The sequence below is a fragment of the Salvelinus alpinus genome, chromosome 13, assembly GCF_045679555.1.
Source record: "Salvelinus alpinus chromosome 13, SLU_Salpinus.1, whole genome shotgun sequence".
Lineage (NCBI taxonomy): Eukaryota > Metazoa > Chordata > Actinopteri > Salmoniformes > Salmonidae > Salvelinus > Salvelinus alpinus.
This window is the reverse complement of record NC_092098.1, coordinates 16,430,807-16,446,171: the sequence shown is the minus strand read 5'-3', so window position 1 is coordinate 16,446,171 and position 15,365 is coordinate 16,430,807. Positions and strand designations below refer to the sequence as shown.

General features: G+C 43.0%; 1 protein-coding gene across 7 annotated transcripts in view; it reads left to right on the top strand.

The window, feature by feature from the left end:
* LOC139537199 (unconventional myosin-XVIIIa-like) overlaps positions 1-15,365 on the top strand; it is a 110,120-nt gene that overhangs the window by 30,944 nt on the left and 63,811 nt on the right. The window lies entirely within an intron of this gene.

The following is a 15,365-nucleotide window of genomic DNA, read 5'->3' as shown; positions in this document are numbered from 1 at the left end:
GCCCAGTTTCCCCAAAAGCATCTTAAGGCTAAGTTCATCGTTAGAACCTTCATAGGAGCATTGTTAAATTTCTGAGCGGTTTCCCAAAACCGTTGTTATTAACATTGCACTTGAAAACACTTGTAATCAAACACCTGCCTCAGACCACTTGTAGAACAGCTAAGTGAGTTGTTAGATGCTTTTTTGCACTCCTGCATCACTTTATACACAGGAGATCTCCACTAAACATAGATCTCCACCTTCAAAACAAAAGTTGACTACAAATACAAAGTTGCCAATGTCTTTGCAGGTCATACAAACAAACGACATACAGTGAATTCGGAAAGTATTCAGACCCCTTGACTTTTTCCTCATTTTGTTACGTTACAGCCTTATTCTAAAATTGATTAAATAAAAAATGTTCCCCATAAATCTCCACACAATACCCCATAATGACAAAGCGAAAACAGGTTTTGAAAAATGTTTGCAATTTTATAAAAAATATAAAACAGATGACTTATTTACATAAGTATTCAGACCGTTTGCTATGAGTCTCGAAATTGAGCTCAGGTCTGGGTAAGGTTAACAAAACATTTCTGCAGAATTGAAGGTCCCCAAGAATATAGTGGCCTCCATCATTCTTAAGTGGAAGAAGTTTAGAACCACCAAGACTCTTCCTAGAGCTGGCCGCCCGGCCAAACTGAGAAATCGTGAGAGAATGGCCTAGGTCAGGGAGTTGACCAAGAACCCGATGGTCACTCTGACAGAGTTCTAGAGTTCCTCTGTGGACATGGGAGAACCTTCCAGAAGGACAACCATCTCTGCAGCACTCCACCAATCAGGCCTTTATGGTAGTGGCCAGACAGAAGCCACTCCTTAGTAAAAGGCAAATGACAGCCCGCTAAGAGTTTGCCAAAAGGCAAGCCTACGAGCCTAAAAGGCAAGCCTACGAGTGACTGAGCCTACGAGTGACTAGAGAAGGCCAGCCAACCCTGGTATGTAAAGTGCAGTGGTGCGTAAGGGTTTTGCAGTTTAAAATACATCTCAATGCTCGTTGGTAAAGGGTGTCAATTGATCTCTAACACTGAGCAGAAACATTCATATATAAATGCTGTGGGGATGTTTTTCAGTGGCAGGGACTGGGAGACTAGTCCGGATCGAGGGAAAAATGAACAGAGCAAAGTACAGAGAGATCCTTGATGAAAACCTGCTCCAGAGTGCTCAGGACCTCAGACTGGGGCAAATGTTCACCTATCAACAGGACAACGACCCTAAGCACACAGCCAAGACAACACAGGAGTGGCTTCGGGACAAGTTTCAATGTCATTGAGTGGCCCAGCCGGAACCCGGACTTGAACTAGATTGAACATCTCTGGAGAGACCTGAAAATAGCTGTGCAGCAACACTCGCCATTCAACCTGACAGAGCTTGAGAGGATCTGCAGAGAAGAATGGAAGAAACTCCCCAAATACAGATGTACCAAGCTTGTAGCATCATACCCAAGAAGACTCGAGGCTGTAATCGCTGCCAAAGGTGCTTCAACAAAGTACTGATTAAAGGGTCTGAATACTTATGTAAATGTGATATTTGCAAAAAATGTCATAACCTGTTTTTGCTTCGTCATTATGGGGAATTGTGTGTAGAATAAGACTGTAACTTAACAAAATGTGGAAAAAGTCAAGGGGTCTGAATACTTTCCGAACGCACTGTATAAAAATATTTTTGAAATGGAAACTGAGATGACTGCATTAAAGTATAAATAAAGTAGGCTATAGGCCTATATCAATCATATTGTAATATACTGAGTGTACAAAACATTAGGAACACCTTCCTAATATTCATTTTCATAATCTTTTGCCCTCAGAACAGCCTCAATATAAAAAAAAAAAAAATAGAACATCCAATGTTGTTGTTTTTCTATCTCCACAACCATGCTTAAACCACATTAGGGGACCATTTGTTTAGGTCTGAGAACCATTTTAATTCAGGTGCGCACCAGCCAGGCAGTTTGGCCAGCTGTGTTAATGTAGTGCAAAACAAATGGCCACTCTTTGATGCAAATAATCATGCAGCATTTTACCCACAACTCACAGTAGTAAATGGCTTCTGTTTTCCTTATTATACGTTGGTTAGCATAAATTAGCTAGCTTTGACCAAGTTGGCAGATGTCCGATGATAGTGTCAATTAATCTCTGATTAGTTGTGATGGCTGGCTACCTGTGACCTTGTTTTGTAAACGATTCTCACGCAAATGTTAAAATATATATTTTAGGGGGTAGATCAGCTTTAGTATTTTCATGCAGGAGTTGGCATTTATACAACTGAATTTGATGTGAGTGTGCTTATCCTGCTGCAAACTTTAGACCATGCGTACGCACAGTTTCTAGTGGTTGAACTATTGCATTGCAAGAAAGCAGAAGTAGCCTTGTGCTACTTGGGGAATATATGATGATACTCTTATTCATATCAAAAACACTGGTAGCCTAGATAAATATAATAACAAGATGCAATAATTTGGCATTAGTGAGAAAAAGACAATCTGTTTGCATTTTAAAATAGAAATAGGCATATATTTCCATGATCATTGCAGAATAAATTCCTTACCTTTTCTGACTGTTATGGTTTCATAGGCTAATTGCGAAATAGCCTATAGTGATACAAGAAGTTAGGATAGACTACCAGTTGTCCGATCTCTCATTTAATTGGACCCCCTTCACAATAGTAAATAGATAAGCTATTTCAAGTTGTCTATTTTGCTCTATGCGATCCGAAGCATAGTTTAACGGTGTAGACAATATTTAATTTATCAACATAATACATATCACATAACCATTGCAGAATATATTCCGCACCTTTTCTGGCCGTGAGTTTAGATTCCCGTAGTAGCCATAAAAAAATGGCCATGCACATCTCTCATTTAATTGTAACGTTTTTTTCCGAGTAGACAATGTTTCAGAATTCGCAGGCAGGGCAGCATATTCAGGTTAGGGAAAAAGTGAATGTAAAACATTATTGCATTCAAACGATCTGTTTACAGTTCCACAACAATTTTTTTCAGAAACGGTCAGATACCACAAATGTCACTGCAAAAGAAAACAACATTCTGCCAATACCTCCAAAGACATTTGATCAAGTTCACCATTGCTATTTCCTTTAGATACTGTCTTGGTCTAATTCCAATACTTCCAAACTATACAGCAAATAAGGGTGTTATTGTCACCATAAAAGGTGAATGATGGGCCTTTTCAGGCAGAGTAAATGATCGCTCACACATGCACAGTTTTACGACAGGTCTGATTTACACCGGGAAACGTGTATGTATGGCGTGCGTCAAGTTGATAAATGTCAATTTTTTTGTGCGTTCGCAGTCTTTTCAGAAATGGCGTACGCAGATATTTACTGTTACATTTATGCAACGCTTATAAATGAGTCCCCTGATCCTTCAGATAGTTACTCAGTAGCAGTGGCGGTCGGTGACGTTTAGGATGAGGGAGGACGATAATTTTTTTTAATGAGCATGACCTTATTTCTATTACAGCATATTGGATGACTGTCATTCATATTTCATTCACCCAGCTCAATGTAACATCAATAGGTTTAGGCTACTACATGATACTCAAAATTTAACTATAATGAGGTTGCTACAAACTAGCCTATGAGTGAACGTTTACAATACACGCTAGGTGCGCAGGTCGAGAAATTTGAGTAATCAAGGTGACAGACATTGACATATTCAATACCGTCTTGCACACTCTTGCCTGCATCTAGCTGATCTAGAGTGTAATCATTTGTCCAACAGCTGCAAGCAAGAGTTTCTATTGGACAAATTCTGGTATGTTTATCTCCGTTTTGTTGCCTTTGCTTCCGTTTAAGATTTTTTTTTTCAACAGAATTGGCTGAATGAATCCACCCCTGATGACACGCAAATACAGTTCACTTTCATTGCAGCCCCATAAAAACAGCATGATAATTTTTCCCTTGGCTTGTGGACTTCAGTGCACAGCACATCAACTGTCTGTGACCTGGTGAAAAAACCTTTCCAAGCCAAACCTTCATATTATAACCGCTAACCGCTACACATGGCCTACATCGTTGTCACCATATTATCTAACGTCATAGTCAACATAGCTACTAGAACTAACGCGTTACTAAATACGCTACAATCATGCAGTACAGTGTACAGTCAGCAAGCAGTTTAGCAGTTACACCTACAGGCCCTGGTTGCAATCAATTAATAAAACCAAAAGCTTACTTTGACTTGGAAGAATTCCAGTGTTGGATAGCCATAGCCAGCTAGCTAACATAGCATCCCTTTCTGTTTGAGCTGGGTGTTTTTGTAGGCTAAAATGGCTAGCTGCATTTGCTAGCTAAGTGAAAGTGAAAAAATATAACGAAATATAGCTAGCTCTCTTTCTCTCTCTTGCTTCTTCATTTTTAAAGAAATGAATTTGTTCAAAACTGTTAACTATTGTCTTTCTCTCTCTTTGATTCAACTACCCACTACATTTTCTCTCCCTTTGAGTCCACTAGTCACCTCAGAAATGAGACAGTTCGGCCTCCAACACGGTGTCCTTACCAGGTTCCGACTGGCCCTTTTTTATGGATTAAAATTTAATTTTACAAGCGGAGGCGTATCACGTTATTTACACTACCTACTACAGAGATGAGAAGTGTTTTTCCCCGTAAAAAATAAAGGAAAACCAAAGGAGTCATACCTAACTGCCCAGTGGCTTTCCATAGCCCCCCTACACACCGCGGCGTTCTCTGTCCATTATGCTGACACAGTGCAGCGGAGATAGACTTTTCTCCCGCCAATCTGTCATCCAATCATTTGAACTTTTTTGCTATTTTTATATCGTGACATAAAACTAAAACTGAGGGGGCACAAGTTTGAACTGAGGGGCTAAGCCCCTTTTTCCCCCTCGTGAAGACTGGTATGCCTGTCTATACCACTAGGACCAACATGCTCTTCAGACTGACATTCCTATCTCACTCTGTGGCACAACAAGACACACCTGGTTATTTTGTGTGTGTGTGCGTTTGTGTTTCATTCCGGACAACTCACTCATTCTGACTCACTGATTCGCTGATTACTGACTCAGCCAAACGGAGACATTAAATTACACTCTTTTGCTGTCAACACCTATTTCTGTGTGCACAGGTCAAATTCCAGTTTGCCACACATCCCTCCCCTTATTCTGGCCTCGACATTTTAAATGATGCTCGAGGCACGTACCTCACACAAAAGGAATAACCTCATAAACATTGTCAGGATGTAGCAGTGGTCATTTTCCCTTCAACTGAAGTCGTTACGGTTCACTATTTTTGACCACCCCCCTTAGACACATACACTACCCAAACTAATGGGCATGTGACCGCAAGACAGAACGGCACATTCCAAATGAGTACACGGTACATATTGACAAACATATGTCCATGTAGATTGGTAGAGAAAATAAAGGATCATAGCAGTTGCCTCAAGGTAGATGAACACTTTGCCCAGTCCCTAAACACTATCCAGTAACCTTTTGGCGATGCAGGGGCACAAACTTCCCTGCATGGGCCTTAGCTGATGCAGGTAATGGAGCATTCTCTCCCGAACGATGCACAGTGGACACTGGGGTTGTCTCTAGACCTCCCCAGCATTGACACAACTTCCGTGCCACACCCAGGAACATTTTGCGATGCAGTCATTTTCTCTCCAAGCCTGGGGAAAGGGTCGGAGAACACCCTCTCTTCTTCAGGCTCCGGAGAGAGCTCGGTCATAATTAATTCAGTGTCAGTCAATGTCGGTATGAAATCCTCACACACCCCATCATAGGGCAGACACTTCTGTAGAAGTGAGACAGTTAGGCCTCCCAACACAGTGTCCTCACCAGGGCCCGACTGGTAAATTTAACCCCGCCCTTATAAATCAAATATTACAGGCAGAGGCGTATCATGTTATTTACTTGACCTACTACAGAGATGAGAAGTGTTTTTTTCTCCCCGTTTTTTTTATGGAAACCCGAAGAAGTCATACCTAACTGCCCAGTGGTTTTCCATAGCCCCCCTACACACACCACGGTGTGCTCTGACCATTATGCTGACTGAGGGGCTAAGCCCCTTTAGCCCCCCCGTGGAGACTGGTATGCCTGTCTATACCACTAGGACCAACATGCTCCTCAGACTGACATTCCTATCTCACTCTGTGGCACAGCAAGACACACCTGGTTATTGTGTACATGTGTGTTTGTGTACGTGCGTTTGTAACTCCAGACAACTCACTCATTCTGACTCACCGATTCGCTGTTTACTGACTCAGCCACACAGAAACATGAAATGATCCTGTTTTACTGTCAACCCCTATTTCTGTGTGCACAGGTCAAATTCCAGTTTGCTCAAGAGTTTTCTTGTGAGGTAATTGACTGAAAAGGGAACCAGTCTTAACTTCCTGTACTTCAACTTGGCTCCTGAGATATATATGCATAGTCACTTTAACTTTAACTATACATTCATGTACGTACTACCTCAATTGGACCGACCAACCAGTGCTCCCGCACATTGGCTAACTGGGCTATCTGCATTGTGTCCCGCCACCCACCACCTGCCAACCCCTACTGCTACTCTCTGTTCATCATATATGCATAGTCACTTTAACCATATCTACATGTACATACTACCTCAATCAGCCTGACTAACTGGTGTCTGTATGTAGCCTCGCTGCTGTATATAGCCTGTCTTTTTACAGTTGTCTTATTTCTTTACTTACCTATTGTTCACCTAATACCTTTTTTGCACTATTCGACAAGATGTGCACCTCGATAGGTCTACATTCGATCTACGAAGTGCGTTGATGGTGCACTTTAAAAAGAAACAATGTAGCCTGCCACTGGGACTGGGTCGTGATTCATGCATTTACACCTCCGCCCTACAAGGAGCCCATTGACATGGGATTTGCCAATTCGATATAGGTACGACCGGAAGTTACTTTTCGTAGCAGGTTAGGATGGACAGTGGTATCCAACATTCTTCTGTTACTTTACCCAGCCAGGGATGGATGTGGAGGGGATGACTAAATGCTAAACAAAAATGTATAGAAAATAAACCATAATACTTTTATTACCTAATTTATTTAAATAAAATGCACGTATTTTGTCTTTTAAAAACCTAACTACGTTTGCAAGTGGTCTCCGTAACGGTTACAAACGTGACTGATACAAGTCTGAGGTAGAGCTTCTTAATTTTTTCAACAACATTATTTGGTTGTGAGTTAACGGAATATGAACATTTAAGTGAGATTTTCACTGGACAGGTACTTTAACAGAAGGATACTGAGGGGATTTGATATAATGCCCAGGGTGAACCGGGCTAGTGTTGATTGCATTAGTTTTGGAATCAGTTTGCCTTCTGGATGTGAGCAAAGTGCCCGTTTTTGCCGATGGAAAAGTCTGTTCAAAACGAAAGTGATGTAATTATTAAGCACTTGTAGTAATGAGTTTGATTCTGTGTTTTCACATGCAAAAGTAATTCATTTTGATAAACGCTTTACCTGCCTCCCCAACGAAAACTAGAACATTCTAATATTTATTTTGTGGAAAATAGGTGCACCATGCTGCCTATTTGACAACATCACCGTTACTGTTTGATTTGAGAAGGGCGCTCCTCCTGCCACGCGTTGGCCCGATGACGTGATGGGCCATTGCCCGGTTCAACCTGGGTTAGCGTAATAGAATTCCCTCACAAAAGGCAGCTGTAGGAGCAATGGATTGTGGTCATTGGCGTTAATTGCCATATTTTCTGCGCTTAATCGATATAACGAATGGCCTGTTAACTACACCTTCCTACAATGTTCCACAGTTCATGCTTGTAGAGAAATTATGTGTTGAGCTCACGGGGGAAAAAACTAACTAAATGGAATTACAATAATTGAACTTGTTGGTCAATTAGTTATTTAAAAAAGCAAAAATAAACCCGAAGTTCAGCATATCTACATATCTACATAGATATGCATATCTAGCATATCTATATCATACCTAGGATAGGATAAAGTAATCCTTCTAACCCCCCCCCCCCCTTAAAAGCGTTAGATGCACTATTGTAAAGTGGTTGTTCCACTGGATATCATAAGGTGAATGCACCAATTTGTAAGTCGCTCTGGATAAGAGCGTCTGCTAAATGACTTAAATGTAAATGTAAATGTAAGCATTTCACTGTAAGGTCTACCTACGCCTGTTGTATTCAGCGCACGTGACAAATAAACTGTGATTTGATTTGAGATGCACAGTGTAGTAGTGGAGCCCCCCGTCTAACCTGCCAACAAAATGTACTGTAGACTAAAAATGATATTTGAAAGGCTGCTGTGGCAGCTGTATGTGGCTATGAGCAGCACACAGAAACAGTCTGGTTCTTTTCAAGTGCCAGGTCCTCAAATTATCCCATGATGTTCTCACTACAGAGAGTCAGTTGTTTCAACAGGGGTTGATTAGTTTAGCCAGTGATCCATTACACTGGTCCACCTTGGACATATGCAGGAGCTCTGACATCACCGCCTGGCTTCCCCACTCCTCTCCTCTCAGACCAGCTCCCAGGGTCATTCCATATCATTTCAGCAAGCCATGACACCCACCATCTCAGACCAGCTCCCAGGGTCATTCCATATCATTTCAGCAAGCCATGACACCCACCATCTCAGACCAGCTCCCAGGGTCATTCCATATAATTTCAGCAACCCATGACACCCACCATCTCAGACCAGCTCCCAGGGTCATTCCATATAATTTCAGCAACCCATGACACCCACCATCTCAGACCAGCTCCCAGGGTCATTCCATATAATTTCAGCAACCCATGACACCCACCATCTCAGACCAGCTCCCAGGGTCATTCCATATCATTTCAACAAGCCATGACACCCACCATCTCAGATTGTTCTGAAATAATTTCTGTAGTTAAAGACAGATAAGATTAGGATTCCTGAAACATTATTTTGTTTAAATGTTATTTGATCTCTGAGAATAAAGCTAATTGATTTGCTTGAAATTGGCCCTTTTCATTTACAGCATTCACATTATATTCCACAAATTATTGTACCCAACATCCTGATTTGGACCAAACTTCTTCCTACCACTGAGTAAGCCATGAGGAATCCAATAATATGGTCAAAAGGCAACCATGGACCTCCCACATCACATGCCAATCCCACCTCCACAACCAGTAGAAAGTATCAGTTCTCTGTTTTACAAGTAGTATGGAGCTGCGGCTTCGAGTATGACTTGTTCACCATTTTGTAATGTGTTCCCTGTGAATCTGGTGATGCCCCCCCCCCCTGTTTAGAGAAATTAGCCATTTGAAGTTGCTTGCATTATTTACCATAAATTAGTGTGAAAGTACCAGGTTTTGCCCACTAGATGCCGCGGTTCCTTCTACTTTCACCACACCCTTTTGTCAATTTTGCTGGTTTATTAAATGAATCACATCATTTTCTTTGCAACTTTGGGTAGAAAACCTTGAGCTTTTGCTCATGATGAAAATACATTATGTGTGGGGTCCGGGGCTGGCTTTTGATCATTTTATTGGATTCCTCATGTCTTACTCACTGTTAGGAAGAATTAAGTTCCAAATGGGATGTACTATATTTACTGAATATTATATTAATCATATAAATTAAAATAGCCAATTTGGGTGCAACCAATCAGCTTAATTTCTCAGAGATCAAATACTATTTCAGCAAAAGAATGCTTCAGTAATGCAAATTGGATCTGTTCCTACATCAATCGGAGATTGGTTAGTGTCAAAATCCTCTTGTGCTTTTTTTGAGGTGGAATGACTCCCAAAAGCTTTTTAGCCCCAGTTAGTACCGTTACCCCAGCCCCACTTATAAGTAGTGGAAAATGAGTGGACTTAATAACTTTATCTCAGGCATATGTCCTGCCTAGCTGCAGACAAGCTTTTGTCATTAGGAAATGAGTAAATCGTCTTAATCTCCCGCCCAAGCAGCAGCCCAGTTCAATGACATCCTCCCCAGTCACAGTGAGGCAGTGAGGCAATGCTCTCACAGTAAACACTCAGCATTAGTCCACTACAGACACTGGGATTAGATGGGCTGGGCTACTGTGGCTACTAATAAAGCTGTCAGGTTTACAGGGGGGGGCGAATTGTTTGTTCTCAGGGCGCCTTTGAGAATGAGACCATGGTCTCAATTGGGCTCCCCGGAATAAATAAAAGTTAACAAAATATATATATATATAATCATGACTCCTACCACTGTAGCCAGTCAAGCTCTCACATAGGCAAGCCAGTTTAGACCAGGAAGGGAATGCTTTTTTTGTAGTTTAATATCTCTGATAGGAAATCATTCTGAATGAACATTCTGAATGTGGTTGCATCTGCAAAGTGGGTGTGTTGAGGAATTTCATTGACATAGTCTTCCTCCTCCTGCTGTGTTTGGACATCAGCACTTAAACAGACACACCCTCAGCTTTTCAGGTTTCTAATAGCAGCTGCCATTGCGCTTAATCATCACTGTGTGTTTTATGTCTGGAATGGGCTTAACCTATTGTTATTGCCCCGAAACGCTTTTATCGGTGTAGAGTGATATGTGGTGTTTTGATTGACTTTATCAGCCAGTCACACCCCTAGTGGAGTTCACATTGGAACGAATCTGTTCTGTTTCCTGACTCCCTGTGTGTGGGTCTCTCTGCCCCCTCTCCCTCTCTTCTCTACTCCATGCTCACCCCTCTATTCAACCCAGTGAATGGCTCCATGCTGCTATTTGTGCCCATGCCGTCAGTCTCTCTGTCTGGGGGCTGAATGGTGCCCACAGTGTGGCGGAAATAATAAGCCTGGCCTTGCCCCTCTGCCTGCCTGTGACTTTTCAGAGTTGGTGTGTGTGTTTGTGTTAGTATGCGTGTGGACTGCGGAGTGTGTGTGTTTGTGTTAGTATGCGTGTGGACTGCGGAGTGTGTGTGTGTGTTAGTATGCGTGTGGACTGCGGAGTTTGTTAGTATGCGTGTGGACTGCGGCGTGTGTGTGTTTGTTAGTATGCGTGTGGACTGCGGCGTGTGTGTGTGTGTTTGTTAGTATGCGTGTGGACTGCGGCGTGTGTGTGTTTGTTAGTATGCGTGTGGACTGCGGCGTGTGTGTGTTTGTTAGTATGCGTGTGGACTGCGGCGTGTGTGTGTTTGTTAGTATGCGTGTGGACTGCGGCGTGTGTGTGTTTGTTAGTATGTGTGTGGACTGCGGAGTGTGTGTGTTTGTTAGTATGTGTGTGGACTGCGGAGTGTGTGTGTTTGTTAGTATGCGTGTGGACTGCGGAGTGTGTGTGTGTGTTAGTATGCGTGTGGACTGTGGCGTGTGTGTGTTTGTTAGTATGCGTGTGGACTGCGGAGTGTGTGTGTTTGTTAGTATGCGTGTGGACTGCGGAGTGTGTGTGTGTGTTTGTTAGTATGCGTGTGGACTGCGGCGTGTGTGTGTGTGTTTGTTAGTATGTGTGTGGACTGCGGAGTGTGTGTGTGTGTTAGTATGCGTGTGGACTGCGGAGTGTGTGTGTTTGTTAGTATGTGTGTGGACTGCGGAGTGTGTGTGTTTGTGATGGGTGTTGTGCAGTGCCCTGAGAGGCAGGCTGAAGGGGACACAATGGGGTCATTAGGGACAGTGTGGTGGTGTGCCTCTTGTATCCTCACATGTCTCAGACCATAGCCTGATAGCCTGTTGGCAGTGTTCTTCACTCTCCTCACAGTCTGTGTCATCCTACATAGACCTGCTCTCTGTCTGCTGCCATTTCCCTTCAGCTTCCACACACACTTTTCTCTCCCAAATGATGATGAGGCAGTTTCCACGTGTTGAAGTGTAATTCACCTCCTGTCCACCTTCACCTCCTCCTGTAAATTACTCTATTTTCCCCAGCTGAATACAATAGCAATTTGCCATGTTATTGTCTTACCTCTAAAAGCTCATTTTCACCTCGCTAATTGAGCTTGATAATCACTTCCTCTTAAATCATTTGTCAGCCTTTCTAACAGAGCTGTAGCAGGTTGTTTATAAGCTACTCCCCATCGGTACGTTTTTTGATGCTAACTCTTGGCCTACTTTCTATAAGTGTGCCGTAATCAGGTCTGTATTTAGTGTATTTACTGTGATTCTGGATAATCTAGGTCATGTTCATGACAGAATCACATAAATCCTATAGGTCCAGCCGCAGTTTGAACTGGGTCAGAATCAGAGCTGTGTGTGGAGTTGGAGGCCAGTAATCTTTGATCAGTGTTTAACATGTATAGACAGACACTCAGCCACACATACATATATACATACACACACACACACACACACACACACACACACACACACACACACACACACACACACACACACACACACACACACACACACACACACACACACACACACACACACACACACACACACACACACACACACTGTGGGGAAGGAAGGATTAACCGGCTGGGCTGTGTTAGATGGAGCAGATAAATTGGATTCCACCAGCCTGGTCTAGCACAGGCCGGCTGCACCGCCTGCAGTTTCATGTTGTCCTCCTGCAGCCACTCCCCCTGCTCACCACACCCAATCAGCAGCTGAATGCTGTGCTCTCCCTCCAGGCCAGGCCCAGACCACATGTTATGTCACACCGGTTTTCCCACAATGGATTTTTTTTCTCAGCTACAGGCTAAATACGTACTGTTATCAATGTGTCTTGTTGTATTTTTTCTTCTCCAATTCTGGTAAAAGGACAATTCATATGAATGTTGAATATAGGGCAGTAGAATGATTAATTGATACCTTCCTAGAATTGAAAAGCAGAACTAAATGTTGTAAGGCTTATAGCTCCCTCTTGTGGTGTAGGACACAAAGTGAAACTCGGTGAACAAAGAGAAAAGTAATGTCCCTCTAGTGGTAGTCTGTGCACTCTCTGAGCCTAAAAGATACTGATCAGCATGCCTACTTTTCTGATGCCTTTATATGCTGTAAACATCATTTGGAGAAAATAACCGGTGATTCTAAATCTAGATGCGCTTTACATCTTTTCAGTCATTGGCATTAATGATTTGTGCTTGTACCTGTGTTTATGGCCTTAACGCATGAAGGTCCTGTGTTGTTATGGCCTTAACGCATGAAGGTCCTGTGTTGTTATGGCCTTAACGCATGAAGGTCCTGTGTTGGTTTGACACATCATGAATGTAGTTCAAAGTCTTTAACCTACTTCTGTGTGTGGCTCTAAAGGACGGAGGGATTAGACTTTCCCATGCCCCTCCAGGTTTACTCTGGCATGCCTACACAGGCTTAGCTAAGACTGGACAAGGAGAGGTAGGGAGGGTCAGTGATTTGGGCCTGAGAGGGACAGAGAAGACCTAAACTCTCTGTCCCTTTCATTCTGCTGGGTGGGGCACACACTACAGGAGATGAGAGAGGGGGTTGGCATGGTAGTGGTATGGTGCTTGTTGTGTGCTGCTATTTATAGCCTCCTCTGTATCACAGCAGCTGTCCTCCTTCCGTCTGTCCCCCTCCCCGCCCTCCCAGCGTTCCACCCAGGGTCCTATCGCGTTACGACAGATCCCTAACCCAGCCCTGCCTGCAGTGCTAGCTGTGACGATTTCAACTCCTGTGGTTCTACTCAACCTCCTCCTCTACCAGGGCTAGCAACCGCGTTCTCCTCAAACCCATGTCCAATTCTTCCCTGATCCGGTGAGGGAGACAAAACTGATCGGGCCTCCAGACGACACAAGGTAACAGAAGAGTGGTCCAGACTCTGTATGGGCCTGGTAGTGTGTTCCTTTCGGAGTGTGTCTGTCTGCTGTACCATGAGCAGTAGGGCTCTAGTTGCGTCTCAGAATGGCCTCCTCTGCTGCTGGTAACTATTAATAGGAGTGGAAGCTGTCTGATGAAAGCTAGGTCAGGATAGTGAAACACGTTGCTGCGCCACTCATTTCAGCCCTGCTGCTTATAGAGAATGCCCAGCGTGCCTACCTTCTGTACTGCACAGTCCGTGGCTGTCATGTACCACAGTTTTGAGCTTGTTTTGGGCTGAGATGACAGTTGGCAGTGTTCTTGCCTATAACTGAAAGGTAAATCTGAATGGAACAATATTGGAGATGGAGACACAATATTGGAGACTATGTAATACTCCTAATGTATTTAGCCTTGAGAGGTTGACCTGGTAGCTTGTTTACGAAGGATAGCCAGGACCACAGATCTGTTTAGTGCCTCCTAGGTGCGGTGTCCATGTCAGTTACACTTCTATGTTGTCATTTGTTTGCTTCTTGTGATGTCATCAACATGAGACAAATCCATATGTTTGTGGTTTTGATTAGATGGTATACAGCGACGGACAGAATTTACTTTTGTAGCAGGTTAGGAGAACTTACGAACCTGCGATTTATGCCGCACTTCCATCCGTAGGTATATAAATTCTAGCCACAACTGTTGTTTGTGTGTGTGTATGACTATTTGCTTGGTTCTATTTTGGCCTGTACCCTTTTTTCCCCAATATGGAACCAAGCTTTTTAATGCATGCAAATCCTAAATTATTTACATTAGGGGCAGTTACTACTGACGCAGAAATCTGAGGTCTGGTGACAATTGATTCTCCTGTGATCACCTTTCGCTGACATGTTAACTCTTAACTCTCCTAACAACATAGAGAAACCACAGGATTTCACCTGATAAACTGAGTCTGATATGGCAGTGATAAAGTCAGTGACCCTCTTAGCCTGCAGATTAAACCACCGGTATGTCCGACATTTACACTCTAATAACAGGCAGACCTAATGCAGCATTCACAACATTGCACTACTCCCGTATGTCAAATATATGATATACTGTAGTCAAATAAAAGCGGAGGAGAATATATAATGATGAATGTAGTTGTCATTCTATTGATATTGAAATACTTTTTAGAAGAAATAAGAACATTTGCAAAAGATTGATCTATTTCCATAGAAATAGATCCAGTGTGATTGTGAACTGATGTCCTGTCTCCCTGAGGTAAATTGTCTCTACTGTCTGCACGTAATGTATGTAAACATTTCATCCTGTTCTTCATGTCTTCTGTCCTCAGTGCTGCCTCAGCCTACATGGTCCTACTGCCCTGTTGGTAGTAGCTAGTGTGAAGAAAGACACCAGTCCTCGTCCCCCTACCTACCGTCCACCCCGAAACACACTCACTCACTCTCATCAGCCCATCCTCATATCCTCTCTTTCTACTCTCTGTCTGTCTATCTCTACCTTACACTCTTCATCTCCCTCCCTCCTTCCCCTCACCTCCACTCTCCCGGTTCAGCCCATGACTTCTGGGCTGCTACCATGGCTTACAGTTCACGCTTTTCATTCTGGCGGCAAAAGGGAAGTCTTGTTTTACCTTTATGTGTTTGCACCTTTAGCAGATTCCTGCA